The 20,509-nt window shown below is 48.8% G+C and overlaps 1 long non-coding RNA gene across 1 annotated transcript; it reads right to left on the reverse strand.

Annotated features, from left to right (window-relative positions):
- Nucleotides 1-1,400: 1,400 nt before the first annotated feature.
- LOC130872398 (uncharacterized) lies at nt 1,401-19,095 on the reverse strand. The gene is made up of 3 exons (XR_009056961.1): nt 19,047-19,095; nt 2,139-2,219; nt 1,401-1,521 (listed from the first exon to the last, which is right to left on the reverse strand). It is a non-coding gene; the product is annotated as an uncharacterized LOC130872398 (long non-coding RNA).
- Between the last annotated feature and the right edge of the window lie 1,414 nt (nt 19,096-20,509).

Consider the following 20,509-nt stretch of genomic DNA (forward strand, 5'->3'; position numbering starts at 1 on the left):
AAAGATGTCCCCGCAAAGTCAGCGTTAGGTAAAGCATGGGCTGTGCAGAAAGAACAGCAATGAGGACAAGATGATTTTAACCCCTCCATGGTCATTCTTGGCGGCAGTGGGGCCACGTGTGTGCAGATGCTATAGATTCCCTGTGCATCCTAACGCTGAGTCTTTCCACTCTCTGAATAGTCTTTCTGCGCTAAGTTTGGTGTGTACTCCCCTGGGTTGGGGGCCAGTGTGGGGCGATTGCAGAGTATGCTAAGGTGGGGCTGACGGTCAGAGGACGAATGAGGACAGACAGGGCTGCTACATTTTTTTTTTCTGTCGCCCAGGCTAGCCTGAAACCAGTTCAGGTTCCCGCCTCAGTCACCAAAATGGTGACATGGCAAGAGTATGTCAGCACAGCTGTCTCAGCCAAATCTTTCTGTGTCGGAGGAGAGAGGGGTAGAGCTGTAGCCTGGGATCGTCAACACCACAAGAACCCTTCGCCAGCAGGAAGGAGAGCAGAGACCTGAAGGCCTGAGAGCTCGTCCCAGAGAATGGGGCCTACTGAAGACAGGAAGACTCTGCCAGGAGAGGGGAGGGGCCTGAGAGCAGGAGAGGAGGGGTAGCCCTGCCCCAAGTCCTCATCGGACATCTCCAGCCGAGCTTAAGCGCTAAAACCAGTCTGTGCTTCATATTCATGGGAACTGACATATGGTATAATTTTTTTTAAAATCTTCCAAGTTCCCTAGGCAGCTTGGACGTGAATATTAATACTAACATAATTTCATGATGATTAGAGAACACAATTAGGGGCTATTAATAATGACACAAATAATGACATTTAAGGCCTCATTTTAATTTGAGTAATATTCTGTCTGGTGGTATTTAAACAGCTCTGTCTAGCACAGTCAGCGCAGGGCTAGGGTGCATTCACCGCTCATGGCATCACCAGTTCCACCTCACCAACTCACCTCCATGACGAGAGGGAAATATGGGGGCCAGGGACACAATTCTGAGAAGCACCCCGAGAACGCCTCCTGCCCTCAATGCAGCCTGACCCCCAGAAACAGTTCTGGACAAAGACTTGGGGATAGGTTTTTAAGAGTCCACAGTGGCAGACTGCTGGTGGCTAGAGCCCACTAGACGGTAAACTTTTCCATCTTTCCATCCACACCTTCCCGGAGGCGTGTAATGGATCCTCTTGACGGCTGACTAAACTGGATCGAAAGACACCCAGGAGATTGGAAAAACACACTTCCTAGAGTGTGCTGTGGAAGTGTGGTCAGAGAGGGTGAACATGGGGAACAACTGAGGGGGAACATTTGCCCTGAAGCGGACATTGCCATATAGCACACTGGCAGCTCCAGGTACCGAAGCAAGGGAGGCAAGCTCCTCATTAGAAGCTCACTCCCCATGGCCTCTGCTTTCTGTACACAATGGGGCGTGTGTCCTCCTCTGCCACACACTGTTCCCACCATCGTGTTCTTCCTCACCATTCATGCGTGGGCCCAGAAACCACAGAGCTAAGTGACCGCAGGGACACATCTGAAACCGTGAGAGGAGATAAGTGATTTTTCCTATGAGGTGCTTTTCTCGAGCATTTTTTAAAAATAGGAAAAACAAGTGAACCCATGGTATAGAAGAAAGTGGGTTCTATATTTCCAGTTCTTTTGGTTTTTTTGTTTGTTTTTTTGAGATAGGGTTTCTCTCTGTAATTGAGTAGCCCTGACTGTCCTGGAACTAACTCTTGTAGACCAGGCTGGCCTCGAACTCACAGAGATCCACCTGTCTGCCTCCAGAGTGCTGGGATTAAAAGCGTGCGCCACCACTGCCCTGCTGTATGTCCAGTTCTTAGTGAAGTCCTACTGGACATCGAACCTGACTCCCCAGTGACTTCCAGAAGCCTCTCCTCTCTCCCTCGGTGACTTTATTGTGTGTCTGTCAGAGCACATCCTACAATAATGACCCACTAACATTCTTGCCTCCCTATCAGGTGGAGGGGGGTGGAGTCACGTCTTTTTTGCCTTTAAATCCTCAGGTCTCAGGTACATCGTTGGCTCCCAATCAATGCTTGCTGAGTACCCTAATGGCTAAACAACTGTGGGGTCTGCCCTCCACCTCTTGAGCACTGCTAAATCTGATGTTTCGCTATAGCATTATACCTGTAAAGCCAACGCTCCAACTTCTGCACGTCTGCATCTCAGACGCGACTAAGACCGTTGGGATGCACAAAGGGGATCCATCTGGAAAACATAAAAATTTAGTGTTTAAATAGAAGTCTGTGGTTCCGAGGACCTGAGAGAACCCAAGTTCCCGAGCCTATGGATTAACTAGTCGGGGAAGCAGAGCCAAATTCCTTGGTGTAGTTTGCAAATTCTAGAATAAACTGGGGAAGGAGTAGTAAGTATGACTGGACTAGATGCTACATTTTCTCCAATTCCAGTATCTAAAGGGCAGAAACCACAAATGTCCTGACAAAGGCAGACTGGATAAAGGAGAAAGCCAGAGGATGAAAGGACGAGAAGAGAGGAAAGGAAGGCCTGTCTACTGAGCACTGATCATGCGCCAGGCACGCGCGGGACTGAACACCCACTATTCTCTTTGATCTTCGCAATAGTCCTTTGAGCTCTGCACTGTTATTATTCCCATCTCACCATTAGGGAAACTCAAACACAAAGAGGTTAAAGTCATGTGCTTGGTCACACAGTGCTATGTGGCTGGGCCAGGCTACAATCCCTGACCTGTCTGTCTCCAAAGCCTAAGACTGACACTACACACTGCCCTGTGGGCAGGTGACTGAGGAGAATTAGGACCATGTAGCATGTTTGTGCAGCAAGGAGGAGGTTGGCCACCTGCCAAGGGACATCATAGACAAGGCAACTTGTTGATGTCCCTTCCCCCCCTCCAAGGATCCTGCCGTTGGGCCTGCAGGGGAGAAGTGGAAAGCCACTGGCCAACGGCCAGCACCCGGAGCTCTAGACTGATGAGGGCTGGAGGCTGGCCCCCTGGAACGGGTGGCATTGGACATGCCCAAAGACAGGGTTGGCAGGCAGCCAACTGCAGCACAGAATGACGGGCTTTGGCAGAGGCCAGCGAGGCTGTGGAGGCCCAGGGCAGGGCCTGAGAGCTTCAGGGGACGTTAAGTGGAACCCTTTCTGGGTAATTGACTCTGTCTTCCCGTAGGACCCCTGCCAAGCCCAGGCAAGCCCCAGCCTGACACGCTACAACCTGTCTGGAGTCTGCAGAGACAGAGCGCCTGGTTGACAGCAGCCTGGTAATTTTCTTCTAAGATTCAACCCTTCGGACGCAAGGCTCCTTTTGTCTGAATCCCTAATGTGCATGTAACTCATGGGACAATCCTCACCCGTCACGGCGGCAGTGTCGGCTGCAGCAATGGAGCCAGCAAACAGAGCGGCAATGAACAGAGGCCAGAGTATACCCTCGTCACATCCACAACACCAAGCACATAGTCTCACATCAGGGCAAGGAGTCCCAACCGTACTGGGTCCCAGATCCAAAGACTCTCCTGGTAATAAGACCCTTAACAGCCCCAAGACACATGATATTCTTTGATCGAAACACAACTCAGTTTTCTACAACGTGCCACTGTCCTTCAAATCTTTTCCTCTGCCTAAGCATTCCTCCCACCTAGCTCACCTCAAAGCACCAACAGGAAACATTGCCTGCTGTGATTGGCACCCAAGGTCCTAGGAGGCAGAGGCAGGCGGATCTCTGTGAGTTCGAGACCAGCCTGGTCTACAAGAGCTAGTTCCAGGACAGGCTCCAAAACCACAGAGAAACCCTGTCTCGAAAAACAAAACAAAACAAAACAAAAAAACCCTGATCCTTTGGGGGGCATCTATAAAGGGCACAGGGGCTTAGGAGGGATGCATGAAGATGGAGCTTCCTGGGAAGGAGGAGACAAGAAGCACAGAAACAAGTCCAGGGCAGGACTATACTACCTGTCTTCTGTGTCCCCTGTGGTTCTCTTCATACCATGAACCTCAACCAAGCTTCTCACCTCCCCACCGTGAGGCATTGCTGTCCTTACCCAGAGTTATCTGAGCCAACATGGGAATCTACCTCCAGTGCCAATCAGAAGTAGAGAGATGCAGATTCCAGCTCTGCGTGTTTCTTAGACACCCCGCCCCCAGGTAGATCACAGTTTTGTTTTGTTTTTCTCTTTGACCATCACAGCTGTTTCCTCCAGGCTGGTTTTGTCTATCATCCCCTTAATGCAGGGCAGCCATGATCATCTGCAAGAGTTCTCATGAGGTGAGGTCTATTAAAATATCTTCAACATGCTGAAAATGGTGGTTTATGCCTATAAATCCCAGCACTTGCAAGACTAAGGCAGGAAGATTATCTATTTTGAAGACAACTCAAAGTCCAGAGTGAATTCTGGGCCAGTTTGGGCTACAGAGTGAGACCCTATCATTGAAGTTTTCCCTCGTGGAAGAAGTGGGGAAACTGACACCTTCCTCCTGGAGCCCTTCCTATTGCCAAGATTCCAATTACCACCATGTGAACAGTTGACAGGGGTGGGACCTTTTGGTGACATAGCTGTTGTCAAAGGAACTCTTCACTGGTGGAGCTTTCCATGAACAGTCTGTGCCATAGTGGGACTCTTCTGTGCTATCAATGGCTGGAAAATTGGATGGAGGACCGCTGCCTTTGAGTCCCCCAGGTTCCTGCAAGTGACTCCAGTGAACTCAGTGACTCACCAGCTAGACTCAGATAGAAACATTTCATTGATCTGTTGGTGCCCCTTCTCTGTCTTGAGGAACAGACATTGCATCTTCCCAGGAAAGGCCACGCAACAACCCTTCTTCTCTAAACTATTATAATAGACTCCCGACCAACATCTGGGACTCCTATCTTTTCTGTCTATATACACCATTAGGAATTAAGTTCCTAACAGGGAGTGACTATACTCAACATTCATAAGGGCTGACTATGTGCTAGGTCTTTCTCTATGCACTCTACATGTATTAATGATATAAATGATAATGATGCCAACAGAAAATAAACCTATCATTCCAAGAGAGCAAATGTCTGACTCTTACAAGGACACAGTCCACCACAGCAAGGAAGCAAGGCAGTAGATGTTCAGCTCACACTGCTGTTTGGCTCCCTTTCTCCATCTGCGCAGCCCAGGATCTCAGCCAGGGAATGGTGCCACCCACAACAGGTAGGTCTTCCCATAGCAATTAACATCAAGCAAGACAATCGTCCCCAGGCCTGCCCAGGATCCCGTCTCCCAGGTGAGTCTAGCTTCAGTCAAGTTGACAATTAACACTATCTATGTCACATAGCTGGGAAATGACAGACCCCAAAACCCCAAATTATCATTCTCACTCTCAGGACTCACAGTGCTATTTTACTTGCTTTCCTCCCAACACCATGAGTGTCTTCTCAACTCCATTCTGCCATAACTCCATACGTCTTAGTATGCCGTGCCTTCAAATGCCTGTCCTGGACCATCCTCTTCTCCAGCATCCCCTCCTTCACCCTACAGCCCACCCCAAGGGGGGTTGTCACATTTCCACTCTCAAGTGTCACCAGCATCAGTACCTTTGTTCTCCGCGTTCCTTTCCCTGGTGGCATCAAAAGCCCATCTTTGTCCTTTGGAACCTCCCCAGGAAAGGGACACACAAGGTCACTATGTCCTATAAATGACCTCAGTGGCTGTGTCACCTGCGAAGGCAAATTCACCTCTCTAAGCATCACTGTCACCACCTGTGAATGGCAGGACTTATTTGCAAAGAGCTGTTAGGTTTAGAAGGTTATTAGGGGAGCACTTGCCTGATGAACTCTGAGTTCACTCTGATGTCCTTCCCCCCAACTTCTCCTACACAGCATGGATTATTGTCTCCCCAGCAGTTTGGCTGTTGGGGTCCTCCCCCAGAAACCATATGTCACTCAAGTGTCTACTGAGTATGTCCGGATCCCGTCTGCTTCCCTAAACACCTTACTGTGTGCTAAACATTGCGCTGGTGCTCAGAGAGTACATTTTGTGTGACTCCATCGAGGACCCTGGTGAGTATCATATTAAAGAGGTACACCCAGGTGATTTCTGAGTGCCCTTTGACCCGAGAGTCTAGAACATGTACCATCAGATCCCCAGAAATCAGCTGTGCAAGACGGAACTCAGCTTGCCTTTCACTTTTTGTTACCAACAATCCCAGCTTGAGGTCAGACTGACTCTTCAAATCCACTCCTAGCCCCTTAAATTTTCTTCCTCCCAATTATTTTCCAGGAGTCTGGCATTTCTAGTCCACACCAGGAAGCTGGAGTTCTCTGGCCGCCCCAAACCCCGGCTGCCACTGGTGGAGAAGTCAAACTGGCAAATAGAAATGTCAGTCAATCATTTCCCAGCGCTTTCCTCTCGTTGCCCTTCCCCACCGCATATAATGAGAAATTCTTTTTGCCCAAATATTGTTTGAATTTCAAATACACAATTTCCCTGGGGGTGACCAGATGAAAAGAGGAATCTGGTTTGCAACATAAGACCTCTGCGCGAAAGTTGCATTGAGCGAACACCGAAACTAAATTTTTATTGAGCTCCTTGAAATGACGGGCACATCAAGGAAGCCAAGCTCCTTCCCCACTGTGGAATGCTTAAATTATTTTAAGTGAACACCAAGGAAGCACCCCTCAAGGGGTGAGAAAAGAAGAGGAGGATTTGAAACGCAGTGGGCAAAATGATAAATCGGCTTCTGGCATTGAACTTTTTCCTAGATTCTGCCCTGACGCTAGTCTTCCTATGCAGGCTGTCTGTCCACAGCTGGGTTGATTAATGAGAAGGGGTTCCTAGAAGTCCCCCGGGACAATGGCTTTCTATTCCACTGAAACCACAGAGGGTATTTTAACAAAAATACACTATCACCTATGCCCACCCTGGACAAGGTGGTTTGTGTGTGTAAGGCTCAGGCTTCAGCGTTGTATTTAAAAGCTTTCCATTTTGAGCTAACTCATGTGCATCCACCCTCAGGTCTGTCCATAGATTCGGAGTGTGTCGTGCTCTCCTCTGGCCTGGAAGGTAGTTTACCGGATTCCCAAGAATGACTGTGCTTTGGTCATGTGCAGACATAACTTCCAGGTAGGAACTTGGGTAGCGTAGGGATGCTCTACCTAGTCGTGGACGACCCTGTACTCCAGATCCTTCTGCCTCCATCTCCCAGGTGCTGAAAATCAAGCCATGGCCTCCTGTATGCCAGCGAGCACTTTACCAACTGAGCTACATTGTACTTCTTTAAAATACCTGCCACCTAAATGAGTTTTAAGGGGAGGGCTTCCCTCCAGTTGAAAAGAGTCCACTCCTAAGATTGAGGCATGAAAGGTTCGTTGTTAAAAGTCAAACTAAAACGAGGTCTTCAGGGCCTAGGAAGCTGCTTGTGGACCTGTATTCCTTGCTGTATTTGTCAGCAGGAAAATGGGCGGCGGGGGGGGGGGGGGGGTTATAGATTCTGAGGGGAGTTAAGACACCCGCTAAGAATCAGGGAGAGGCAGTCGCTGGGGAAGAAGTGGGTACTTGACGCAATTTGTTCTTCAGTAGTCCCGCCTGTGGCTTGGCTGATAGCTGTGCCCTGACTGGCTCCTGAATCCAGACAAGAGGAGACAAGCCCGTGGAAAGTGACAACTGCCCACTGTAACTCATCCTGGGGAGCCCTGTTGTCACGGTGATCAATACACCTGAGAACTGCCTTGCAAGGATGCGTTAGGAAGGCTAGAGAGAGGTGGCTAGGAAGACGATCAAGAGGAGGGTTTAAAAACTAGCCAGCTCCCTTAAGAACCTGTGGCACTGGGGCTGGGTGGGGGTGGGGGGGTATGCCCGTGCAAGTATCTAACTGGGCTGAGAGGCAAAGGAGGTGGAGCAGGGAGAGAAAATGAACCTTTCCCTGCCTCCAGGCACTGGCGGCCGTTGTGTTAGGAGTATCCTGGGCCCATTAATTGACATTCCTCCTCCTGCCCCCCAGTAGCCTGGCTGCAGCCAAGTTTGGGTTAAAACAGCCAACAGAGAGGCTTGCTTGTAGCATTGCCCTTGCCAAAAGGCAAGAGGGCCAGCCTTGGGCTTCCCAGCCCCGAGTCAGCTGTCTAAGTGCTCAGTCCTGCTTATGAAAGGGTCCCCTCTTTCTCTCTTTTCAGCCCTGCGCTCTAATTTATCCTTCCCTTTGATAACCAACTCCAAACACATTCCGCAGAGGCCGGGCCATCAGTGCACAAAGGCCTGTGCTCTAGCTGCTGAATGTAGCTCTTCACTCTTGGGGGGAGTTCTATAGAAGGCAAAATCCACCAAACAAGCTATTACACTTAAATCAGACAATGCCGGAGGTGGCGGCGAGGAGACCAGCGTTAATGACTCAGCTAGCAGTGGGCTTCTCTGTTCAGAAGCTCTACCTCAGCACGAGAGAGCAAGCCCCTGCCCTTCTCTGCCTCGGCCAGATCCCTCCCCTCCTACCTAGACAGGCAAACTATTGGCTCTCAGAATCCTGAGCCTGGATCCCCAGGCCCACTTCACTGACTCCTCCTTCCCTTCTCCTCCAGAGGGGAAAAAAAAAAAACAGAGGCATTAAGTCCTGTGGGCTCCCTGTTCTCTTCTTCATTCTGAGGACAAGGAAACCATGGCAACTATTAGTCACAGAGTCAGCTGGTGACAGCCAGACTAGAACCCTGCTCTCTCAACTCGCTCCATCCCCTTCCATTCACAGGAGAAGGAACACCAATGAGATGATTTGCATAACGTACTCTAGATAATCCCTGGCACATAGAGGCCTCCCAATAAATGCCAGGTGTTGTCGCTTATTATAGTAGCCTTGGCATTGCTTTCCTACAGTCCATTCCTTTATCCACGGAGAGTCTGCTGTGAGGCAGGCAGTCTGCAGGTGCCTGGCCTTAGTCAGGGAACATGAATATGAACATGGCATAACTCTGTCTGCTGAAGCCTATGTGGTATATGGGACCATGGTTAGGCAATAAATAGCGGATGGGAGGGTTATTGGAAACCATGAGTGGGCTATCTGTTCCTGACCATGGGAGACCATGAAGAAAAACTGGTACCTGAGGATAAGCTAAAGTTAACAAGGGGAAGGAGTGTGGCCATAAGGAGAAAGGAAGGGTACAGGGTTTTCTAGGCAAAGAGAATGCTCAAAACCACAAATGCAAATAAGACAAGACACAGCTAGAGAAAGAACATAACATTATCATGCTGGATAAGACAGGGTGAGTCTGGGAAGGTTACCAGGCATGGATTAGGGCAGGACACTCCTCACATTAGTGACCCACTGGCCATACAAAGGAAACTGTGCTTGATCCTGAGGAGTAGACAATGCACAGACCGGTTGGCTATCACAGGACCTCTGGTGGGAATGGGATCAGAAGGGGCTGCAGCAATGGCAGGGTCAGGTGCCCGTTCCAGCATCTGTTTCATTCCGTCACATTCTTAGGCTCTCATCTGAGTCACCAATAAGGCCTGCATTAACAGAACTCATGAAGGAGAAAATAAGATGAAAGGAAGGGGGTTCTAGGGCAGAGGGACTGAACAATGGTTTTTCCTGACCACTTGGGTCATTACCCAAAAAGCTTGCAGGGCCATGTGGTAAGATGAAGGTCTTAACCACCGACCAGATATGTGACCCTGGGCAACCCCCATTTTCCCATCTGTGCAGCAAGAACATTTACTAAATAACGGGAAGGCTGACTTGCAGTGCCCCGTTCATGCTTCCATTCCTTGAAATGCATATCCTCCATCCACGATGTTTTGCTTTGCCTTTAATGTTTATTAAAGCAGGATGGATTGTTCTCTGCTGGCCGAGCAAACACAAACTCACCAGAACCAGGTACCCTGCACAATGAACAAAGATGCCTTTCTTCAGGGGTTCTAGTCAGTCAACCCAAGAAAGAGCCGGCTCTGCTACCAGCAGAGGAACCGAGTTAATGGGCAGCAAGTGAAAGGTGCTGATCTTCAGGAACTTCAGGAACCCCTTCCACGGGCTCTCGGCCCTTGGGATTGCAGAATTAAACTCACTGGAGAACACAGCATGTTGTCTTTATCCAATAGCTCTTGGGGCTGGCTGAGGGACAAGAGGAAGTTCCAAGGGTTGTGGGCAGGTGAGCAAACAAATAAATAAATAAAATAAAATAAAACAAGCTGGGGTGAGAGAAGAGCAAACCTTAAGTCTGAACTGGTTTTGGCTGGAAAATGCTCTCCCAGCCATGGTTTTAGGAAACAGGCCACACAGCATCCAGAGGCGCACAGCTGCACGGAACAATTCAAAAATTGCCTTGTTGGATCACAACGTGCCAATTTTTCAAATCTAGAGCCATTTTCACTATTACAGTGTGTGCAGCCTAAGCCTGGAGAATTTTCTTCTGGGAGGGAAAATTGATGCCGGGGTTACCATTAACCCCGATTATCACAGCACTCCCCATTCCAAAACTGTTCTTGGGAATCAAAGGGCCTAGAAGAAGCTTTAGAGGCCCATGGTGAGGTTGGTGCCCAACATCACAGGTGCTAAGGGCCCAAGTCCATTAGCCCCAAGTCTCAGAAGGGTAGGAGAGAGTGTGATGGAGGGAGACAAAGAGAAGCAAGATTAACAGAATCCGGGCATGTGTTTCACCAGGAATTCCTAGGCTCTGCATGTTGGCCTGCACAGTGGACTTCACTAGATGTAGTGGGCACTTGCAGGAACTGAATATCAGGAGACAAAGCTAACCTCTAAAAAAAAAACAAAAAAAAAAACAACCTCTCTGTTTTGACTTGATATTCTCAGTCACATTGCTCTGTCCAACAGGAACCACGGTTGATAAAGGAGAGCTCTACAGGACCTGGCCTAGAGGTTACCTATCCCATCTCCAACCCTGTATCTAGTACATAAGGGCCTATGTCTCTCTCTCCCATCTCAAAGGGACAGCAGTCAGCTCTGTCTACCCAGGGAATTTCCTAAAGTAACGCCAACTACTTATGAACCCAGTGAAGAATCGGGATAACAGTGGGTGCTGTGACCTCCATACTGCTAAGCCCCCAGTCCAGCCAGAAGGCAGCAATGGCACCAACTTCTGCAAAACAAGAAAAGCACAGCAACTGTAAGGTTAAAGTGGGGGACAAGTGACCACAGAGAGTCACTATGGTGGCTTCAGGCTGATGCCCCTCAAATTCCCAGACATTTGAATACTTGGTCCCCAGTTGGTGGCACTGTTTAGGGAGGCTTAGAAGGTGTGGCCTTGTTGGAGGAGAGTCACTCAGGGTGGACTTTGAGTATTTAAAGCTTCCTGTTGTTTCCAGCTCCCTCTCTGCTTCCTGCCTGTGATTCAGAATGTCAGCTTACAATTTCCCACTCCCCCTGTCTTGTGTGTGCTCTATATCATGGACGCTAACCTTCCAGAACCGTAAGTCTAAATAAACTCCCCCTTTCCATAAGTTGCTAGCACAGCAGTAAGTAGGAAACTAATACAGCCACCCATCAGCTGGTCTCATGAGACAGACTCTTCTGTTTTCTGATGACATTAGCAGTAGGTCCTAGTCGTGAATCTAGAAAACCCAAAGCTGACTTCTGGCTCCACTACTTGGACCTTGGGCTTGAGACTGTCCATAAGCTTCAGTTTCTTTTCCTATTGCCTGGAAGCAAAACAACAACAACAACAAACAAACAAACAAACAAAAACAAAAATTCCACATCTTACACAGTTGTTTGACCAGGTCAAATGAGGGGATTAGGGATATATAGTGCTCAACACATTACACACATCTGTATATGCCAACCAAAGGATCCAACCAGCTGTGCCCTGATATACAAAGATATTAAATAAAAGAACTGATGAGATGAATTTGATAGTAACCATGTATGTTAAAGACACACACACACACACTTTCTCTCTAAAATGTCTGTTGTTTGTAGAATGATCCAGCCTCCTTCTGTTTGACCTTAGAGTTTCCTTCAGTTTCAGTATTATTGGTCAGCTCTGCATGTGGTTTAGTTTATAACAGTATCCTATAGCCCCAGCGGGCCTTGAACCACAGTTTCTCTGTGCCTTCACTTCCAAAGTTCTGGGGTTATAAGCCTGAGCCACCCTCAGCATCAGCCTGCACTTTTTGTTGTTGTTGCTGTTTGTTTTTTGTTTGTTTGTTTTTTGAGACAGGGTTTCTCTGCATAGTCCTGACCATCTTGGAACTCACTCTGGAGACCAGGCTGGTCTTGACCTCAGAGATCTGCCAGCCTCTGTCTCCTAAGTGACACTACCACCTGGCTATATAGCTGATACTTTTTTTTTTTTTCTTTTGGATTTTTCGAGACATAGCTGATACTTTTTTTAAAAGTCCACTCTCCCAACCTCCATGTTGGTTCCTTCTCTGGTATCACCAGCATGTCACCATCTGCTGCGAGGACCACATCCTCTTGTATAGTTGGCTTCCAGAGGCCACCAGGAGGAAAGCCACTGTATTACTGAAGCACTGGGGCGGCTGTCTTGGGCCTAGTTATGTGCTGGACCCCGGGGTAAAAGATCAATCAGATCTTTGTGAGTCCTGCCTTATTGGGGCTGCCATGAGAGAGGAGGCAAAAGATGCCCTACTGGCAAAGGAAAGTCCTACTGGGAGGCAGTCGGACAGATGGGGGTCACTTGGAGGAGGCCCAAGAAGGACCCCCGTGGAGTCGGAACAGTAGGTGCTCCAGTGCCCACACTCACTGCGAAGTTGACCTCTCAGTCACCGAGTGTCTAGTGCCAGAGGGGAGGGGGAGGAGAATGCCGGGCTAAGTGCTCACGGGACGTCCCTGTCAACACAATGTTCCGCCTGGCCGGGCCTTCATATATAAAGATATTTAATGAATTAGTTAATTAATGAGAGGAGTTTGATTGATAGATCATATGGTGCTCACAGCAGGGTGAGTCTGACCCTGCTATCGCCGCCTAGGCTGTAATCCGTCCCCCTCATTGGTCGGGAGAGTGCGGTGGCTCCGGCAATTTGCATGCATTTAATGTAGCTCTTTAATAGGATGTAATGTTAGCGAAAGCCAAAAGCGCAGCAGCTGTAACTTAAAAGACAGCCCCATTACTGCAAGCCTTATAATTAGGGTAAGAGGGAGACTCGGGCTGCCATATGTTAAACTCTTTTGAGGTTAATAGCTCTGTAAGATTTTTGCAATTTAAAAAAATTACACTTGAAGGATGATGACAAGGCTCATCAATAAGGCGACGTTGCACCGGAGGGAAGGGACAGGAAGATCCTATGGCCCCCAAGGCCCCTGTTTCCTGGGCAGGGCAAGGTGGCCCCTTTTCCCTACACAAATCACCTAGGCTTCCCTCCTTCTGCCTTCTCTGAGCTTTCTCCACAAAGCAGCGCTCTGGCTTCCGGGAGTCGTATCTCTCTCTCTCCACCTGGCTTCCAGCGCACCCCGCTTCCTCGGGTCCTCTGCACCCCGCCCGCGAAGGGGGGTGGTGGTGAGGGCAGGCGTGTAAGGCGCTTGCGCGCACCAGGACAGGAGAAGCGCAGCGCGCGTGCTTACCTCGCAAACTCCCTGGCAACTCCAGAGCAATTACGGGTCCCCGCAGGTTACCTGGCGTTGATTGCACAGCCGGGGCCGAATCAGGGAACACGCAGCAGGCAATGCCCGGGGGTGGGGGCGGGGGACAGGGAATTTGCTTGGTAATTACTTGGCATAAGGCCTTGAGGGTGTTTGTCCCCTCGGTTCCACAACTGCAAGACGAGAGGAGTCGGATGTGGGGCTGGATCCAGGACCAGGGGAACTGAGCAGTTAGGTCCCCATACGTGGCTCCCTGCTCCCCAGCTCTCCTACTGGGTTCCCCAAAGAAGTCAGATACCATACCCTCCCAAGCCTCTGGTGCCTCCCCCAAGACTCCCTCTCCAGCCACACAGGGGAAAGGAGGTGGGGCAGCCTGGGGAGCGGATTTCTCGAGGCTGGAGCAGCCTGCTCCGGCACATTCCCCTCCCACTGCCAGTGCTACGCGGAGGAGCCTGGCAAAGTTGTCCACTTGGCAAATCCTCTCCCCCAGGAGTTCTGTCTCCAGCATCCTACCCTTCCCTCCTCGCCACCGCGCGTGGGTGTCCGACCCAAATTTCTTGTGACTCTCCAGACAACACAACAACATGGGGGAAAACAAATCCCTCTTTTTTTTTTTTTTAAAGGGGGCTCTTATGTTGGAAAATTACAGAAGGGATAAAATTACTCCTAATTGCACAATTATCTGATTATCTCTGGTACCAAAAATAAATGAGATCTTTTCCCCCTCCCAGCCACTTATAGAAGTCTCAGGGCGGCTCTTAGAGAATAGATGGGTCTTTCTTGTCAAAACCTGGAAGGACCAGAGATGAGGAACAGAGCTGGGAAGCGCAGGGCAAGACACAAAGCAGACCCCCAGAGAAGCAAAGGTTTAGGGCAGGATGAGATAGACAAGGGCAGCGAGAGTGAGGTGTCAGATGAGAGTTCTTGAGGATTCTCTAACCCAGAGCTAAAAGTGTTTAAGTGATCCATTAATTCCGGCATTAGCCTGGGTTTACATGGAAGATCTTTAGAGGCAGGACAGATAAGCACAGGCTGGTGATAAGAAGGCTGTTGAGTGCCTGGACAAATCTCCATCCTTTCTAAACTCTTACCTTGTCGGGAGGGGTTGCTTCTGTTGCCAAAGTTTAAAAAGTAAGTTTGAAAAAAAAATTGTTTGCTTTGGACATTTTGATTTGAAGTACTAATAATCCATAGCATCGGAAATCCGGCCCAACAGCGTCACTAAGTTTTGTTAATACCTCAGGACTCAAAACAGTTCCCACCTGTTTTCTCTCTTCATTTTCTTTCCCATCCTGTTCTTTCTCTAGCTCTTCCAATGACTTCAACCAAGATCCAGAAAACAAAATATTAAAGTCTCAGGATTCCTCCCAGGAGCACCTACTGCCCCGGGTTAGGATGGCAATGATTTAAGATTTTCTAGGGGAGAGGAGCCAGGGGCCAGAGACACAGAAATGGCTGGGCTGACACTGTGTTTCATGTTTTTCTTTATCTGCAGGATTTGGGTAGGTCACTAGTACAGCCAGGCTTTCTTTCTGCTTGGATGTAGCCCAGTCATCTGGAGCTATTTTCCCACGGGAAGGCACTTCACTTGGTGCCCCACACTGAAATGTCACTCTGAGGTCAGCAATAACACCTCAATTCATTAATGGAAAAGCCATCAGAAGGCCTTGGAAGCAGAGGCCACGGCACTTCCTGTTCTGCCTCATCAACCAATCAGGACTGGGAAAGACTGCGGCCCTTTCTCCTCATCCTCAGGCTCCCTCAGCTGGGAGAGGCAGAGATTTGGAAGTTCTGTGAACACTGAGAGTGCCCTGCAAGGCTGAGGATCTCAGCAGCCTCCCAGACACTCCTTGGCAGTCTGAGCCACAGCTCCACAGCCACCCTGTCCCCATCATGTGCCCTCCTGCAGAGCAGCGATGGCTGCTTCAGAATTACCATCCACAGATCAATATCTGGGCGATTACTGGCCTTGTGCAGCCAGCAGAGCTCATTCTTGAGGCATGTGGAGACTCATGCGAGGACATAAGCTCCCTTCATTATAACAGCTCAGGGCCGGAGTCTCCCAAGAGTGGGAGTCAAAGGCATTTGTGAGCATGCGGCCCAAGAGTCATAGTCAAAAGAGGAGAGGCTTGACTGGGCCTCTTTACCCCTCTCACCAGCTCCCCCCCTCCTCCCTCCCACTGGAGGAAGTCCACTGGAGGCAAGTTTAGGAAAAGTAAACAAACTGACTTTTTCCCACCGGATTCTCCTTAATGGGAAGTCCCTTGGGCAGAAGAGGTCAACGCCCAGTCAAGCAGGATGTGTGGGACCAGCCTAGGACTGTCTCTTGACAGGAACTTCCTTAATGAGGCCCTAGGCTGGATGGAACCTCTTTAAGACTCAAGCCCTCACTCATCCTTGTGTTGGAGACCCAAAGACAAACAGGTGTCGTCTTTGAGGAGCCTGTCGCCTTGGAGAAATGACACAGACATCTTTAAGTTCAGCCCTCCAGGACCAGAGAGTGATGAGACTTGAGCGAGATTGCCCAGTGTGCTAGCGGCAGAAGAATCGGGTCATTATATCACCAGCTGTCGTGCCTCTCAGTCCATTAGGGCTTCTGTTCCAGAGAGACAAGAGTCCACCTTGGCACGACAGCTATCGGGGAGGCAAGGCACCAGGCAGGGAAAGCCTGGCTACAGAAGCGGAAGTTGGCTGGTCTTGTTTTCCAGCCCCTTGCTCTGTCTTCACCTTGCACCACACATGGTCACATGGGGTTGAGTATGCAGCTTAGTTGTTCATCATGGCTTTGTGTGTATGTGGCATCACTAGTGTACTTTCTAGAAAGCGAGTATGTTGAGTGACAACTTGTGTGTCCTCCTCAGTACCTCGAACAACTGTAGCACCCAGCGGATGCCCAAAAATGTTAGAGAGGTGTCCTAGTTATTTATTTTTAATTGCTGTGGTAAAAAAAAAAAAAAATCATGGCCAAGGCAAACTCATAAAAGAAAACATTTAGGTCAAGCATGGTGGCACGTGCCTTTAATTCCAGCACTCAGGAGGCAGAAGCAGGCAGATTATTCTAGGACAGTCAGAACTACATAAAGAGATCCTATCAAAAGAAAAAAAAAAAGAAAAGATAACATTTAATTTGGGGGCCCACTGTTCCAAAGAGCTAGCATCTCATGGTGGGGAGCATGGCAGTACACAGGCAGACATGGCTCTGGAGCAGTAACTGAGAGCTTACCCCTGTTCCACAATCACCGGAGAGGAAGGGTGCACGATAACTGAGAATGCTGTGGACTTTAGAAACCTCAAAGTCCTCCCCCAGTGTACTTCTTCCAGCAAGACCACACCTCCTAATTCCTCCTAGACAGTTCCACCAACTGGGGACCAAGCATTCCAATATACTAACTTGTGGGGGCCATTCTCATTCAAGCCAGCCCAAGAGGCAAAGACATGAATTAAGTAATGAATTAAGTTATTAAAACAAAACAGCTGAGAGAGGCCGTGAATATAAGCTGACTCAGAACCATCAGGTTGCGGTAAGGAAAATGGAGGTGAGAACACACAAGACTGGGTTTGTGGAAATGGCATTGGAGCTCGGGTTTTCTTCCCTTCTCTCTGTGCTTCCCCTTAACACTTTTATATTATGCAATTGTTCATTTATTTATTCAGAAGTAAATATTGAGTGCTCATTACTCGTCGCCATACAAAAACACACTTAAAATTACTATCATGACTTAGATTATGAAAAGTTTCATGATCTAGAGAAGAGCTAGATTTTTGGTTTTGTTTTCATTTGTTTTGATGTCTGATGAGACAAGCTTTTGCTATGTAGCTCAGGCTGGAACTCAAGAGTATCCATCCTCAGCCTCTGAAATGCTGGGATGAGAGTCAAACGCTAGCAGGTTCAGTTGCCGCTATGGCTCACTATGACAGTATTGACTTCTGTGCTTTCGATACGTCACAAAGCACATTACACCCTTGTCTCTTCTCAGAAGCTAAGCCTAGTTCTTCCTTGACACCCATTTTACAGACTTGAAGTCAGAGCTCATGTTAGGATGAAGCACCTGCCTTAGCCTCAACACTGGAGAATGAAGATGGCCTTTGACCTTGACTTTTGCGTTAAGTAAACTTTATCTCAAGTTTTTCCGCTCCTTGTGTTTCATTCCCATCTCTGGAACCAAACCAAAAGGCCCAACTAAGGTGGCAGAGGAGATAGTCAAGGTCACCTAGCACAGAACCTTTTTTTTTTTTTTTTTTTTTTTTGAGGCTACATGCTCATGCTGCTCCCTAGACATCTTTGCAGCTCCGGCTCCTCTTCCCATTGGTTCAGCTAATCAAGCCCCACACTCTGAGCGCTATGCACCGCGGCTGGTGTGATTCACTGCACCAAGATGGGTCCCTAGGAAAGAGGGCTCGTAAACCCTTACTGCAGTTTTATAATGTATTTTTAGCTTTTACAGGCATGTCGGCCAGCTGAGGCTGCAAACAGCCAAGTGCCTTGGGTGGATGGGTGCCTCCCAGGCTCAGACTCGGTGGAAGCAACTGTGGTAGGGACGTGATCATGTAGCAGCCTTCATGGAGAACTCAAACAGGAAGTGACGGTTTCTTTAGCCCTTCAGGGTTTGAAAAGCCCCCTTGCCCTTTCCTGATTAACAGGTGAGTTGATAAATTCTCAGCCTCAGACAAGTGCAGTCTCCATAGACAGTGGGGACCAGGCCAGATTTGTATGCTCCTTCCTTAAATGGGAATGAGGACACGACTGCTCCTGGATATGGTTGAAGAGAAAGTTTTCATTGTAGCCACGAGGGAGTGAACAGCCCAAGACATCTGGGAGAGTCCAAGCTGAACAGGAACGTGAGAGAAGGTGGAGGATAGAGCAAAAGAGAGAGAGGAAGAGAGAGAGAGAGAGAGAGAGAGAGAGAGAGAGAGAGAGAGAGAGAGAGAGAGAGAGAGAGGCGAGAGAAGAAGTGAACCAAGAGAGGAGCCAAGGACCAAGCGGTCAAGTGGCCAAGAGGACAAAAGCATATGCACATATAGGGATCAGCAGCTGGAGGCAGGGGAATGAAAATCAGTCCCTTCCCTGGAGAGGTTTAGTGTAACAGGCAGGGTGAAGGATGCTGGGAAGAGTCACGGAGACTTAAGAAGTCTTGTCCCAGGTTTCTTCGGGACCTGACATCTCTGAATCCATGTTTAGGCCTCTGCTCCCAGCACCACTGGCCTGAACTAGCTCTTAGTGCCTTCAACTGCATCTGTCACTGAGAAAGCAGGTCACAGGTGTGAGAAAATCCCATGAGGTCTTTGCTGGCACCCTTTGTGGGATTTCAGTTCAGGTTCCACCTATCATCAGCACATCCCGGGACAACCTGGGAGTAAATCCCAGCTATAAAATCCCCAGGACTAAGGAAAGAGATAGTGTGTGTGTGTGTGTGTGTGTGTGTGTGTGTGTGTGTGTGTGTGTGTGTGTTCCTAGCTCAACTCCTTCCCTTTCCCTCTCTCCTACCCTCCCGCTCCCCCTCTTCAAACCACCCCTCCATCACTCCCACCCACAGCCATGTCAGCACTCACCACGCCAGCCTCCTGGCTGTTATAACAGACACTCCCTTCCTTATTGGGATCTCTCCTGCGTGCGTTCCTCATCTAAAATAAGCAAAGTGGGTCTCGGCATCTTTATCTTACTGATGTAGAAACGAAATCAGAGAGCTCAAAGAGTTTGAACAATTTGGGGGAGGTGAACTAGCTAGTCACTGACAAAACAGAATGAGACTCAAGCGTTGTGACTCAACCACAGGTCTTCCCTTCTTTTAGTAGCAGGCTGCTTCTTGCTGTTTGGTTTGACAGTGTTTCAGTGAGTTTCCCAGTTTCTCCCATCCTGAATCTCTTAGCGACTGTGGCCCTAATTGGCCAGAACTCATGACTTTTCGAGCATGTGAGTGGGTGTCTCTCCTTAGTTATTCAGTGTCTCACCACGGGCACTCCTCCCCTTGAGAATACCCTCAGCATCTATCAGATCTCACTTGGGCCCAAGCTAACACCAGGTTAGTTCTCCAAAAGCCAGAAGCTCTCCTCTTTGCATCACTGGTTTCAGGATATACCCTGGTGTCCTGACTAGTTTTATGTCCTTGACACAAGCTAGAGTCATCTGAAAGGAGAGAAATTCAACTGAGAAAATGCCTCCATAAGATCCAGTTGTAGGGCATTTTCTTAATTAGTTATTGATGGAGAAGGGCCCAGCTCATTTTGTGCAGTGCTGTCCCTGGGCTGGTGGTCCTGGCTTCTACAAGAAAGCAGACTGAGCAAGCCATGTGATCAAGAGAGTGTGAGCAGCTCTCCTCCAGGGCCTCTGCATCAGCTCCTGCATCAGCTCCTGCCTCTGGATTCCTGCCTGTTCCTCCAGGTTCCTGTTTGAGTTCCTATCCTGACTTCCTTCAATAATGACCAGCGATATGGAAGTGTACGTCAAATAAACCCTTTCCTCCCCAACTTCCTTTTTGGTCATGGCATTTCATTACAGCAATAGAAACCCTGAGACACCTGGGAATTATTTTTCTGGGATCTCAACTGCTGAGATAGCAGTAAGGAACATTCCCAGTGTACTTTACACTCATCTTTCCCTGGATATTTCTCCAGCAAGGTTTCCTCAGGTGTGGTTCCTCATAGCACCAACTCCCTTGTATAGGGACTCTGTTCTAATCTGGACCTCATGATTTTGATCCTCCTTTCCCAATGTGGACTGAAACTATCAGTTACCAATCACTACCATCTCCAGGGTACAACTCACCCTTTATCCACATAAGCTGCTTCTCTGCCTAGAAGGGCAATCCTGGGACTATTATGTTAACCAAATGTCTCCATATCTGTCAAGGGACAATTCAGGTGTTGCCACCTCTGCAAAGCCTTTCCCTATCTCTTCCACCAAAGGAGCACAACACTTCTCTATACAGCCCACTCTGACCCTAATTTACAAATTAGCTGGGGTTAGAGATGGGCTGGGGAGATAGCTCAAAGGGGAACATGCTTGCCATGCATGT

Source organism: Chionomys nivalis, chromosome 4, assembly GCF_950005125.1.
Source record: "Chionomys nivalis chromosome 4, mChiNiv1.1, whole genome shotgun sequence".
Taxonomy (NCBI): Eukaryota; Metazoa; Chordata; class Mammalia; order Rodentia; family Cricetidae; genus Chionomys; species Chionomys nivalis.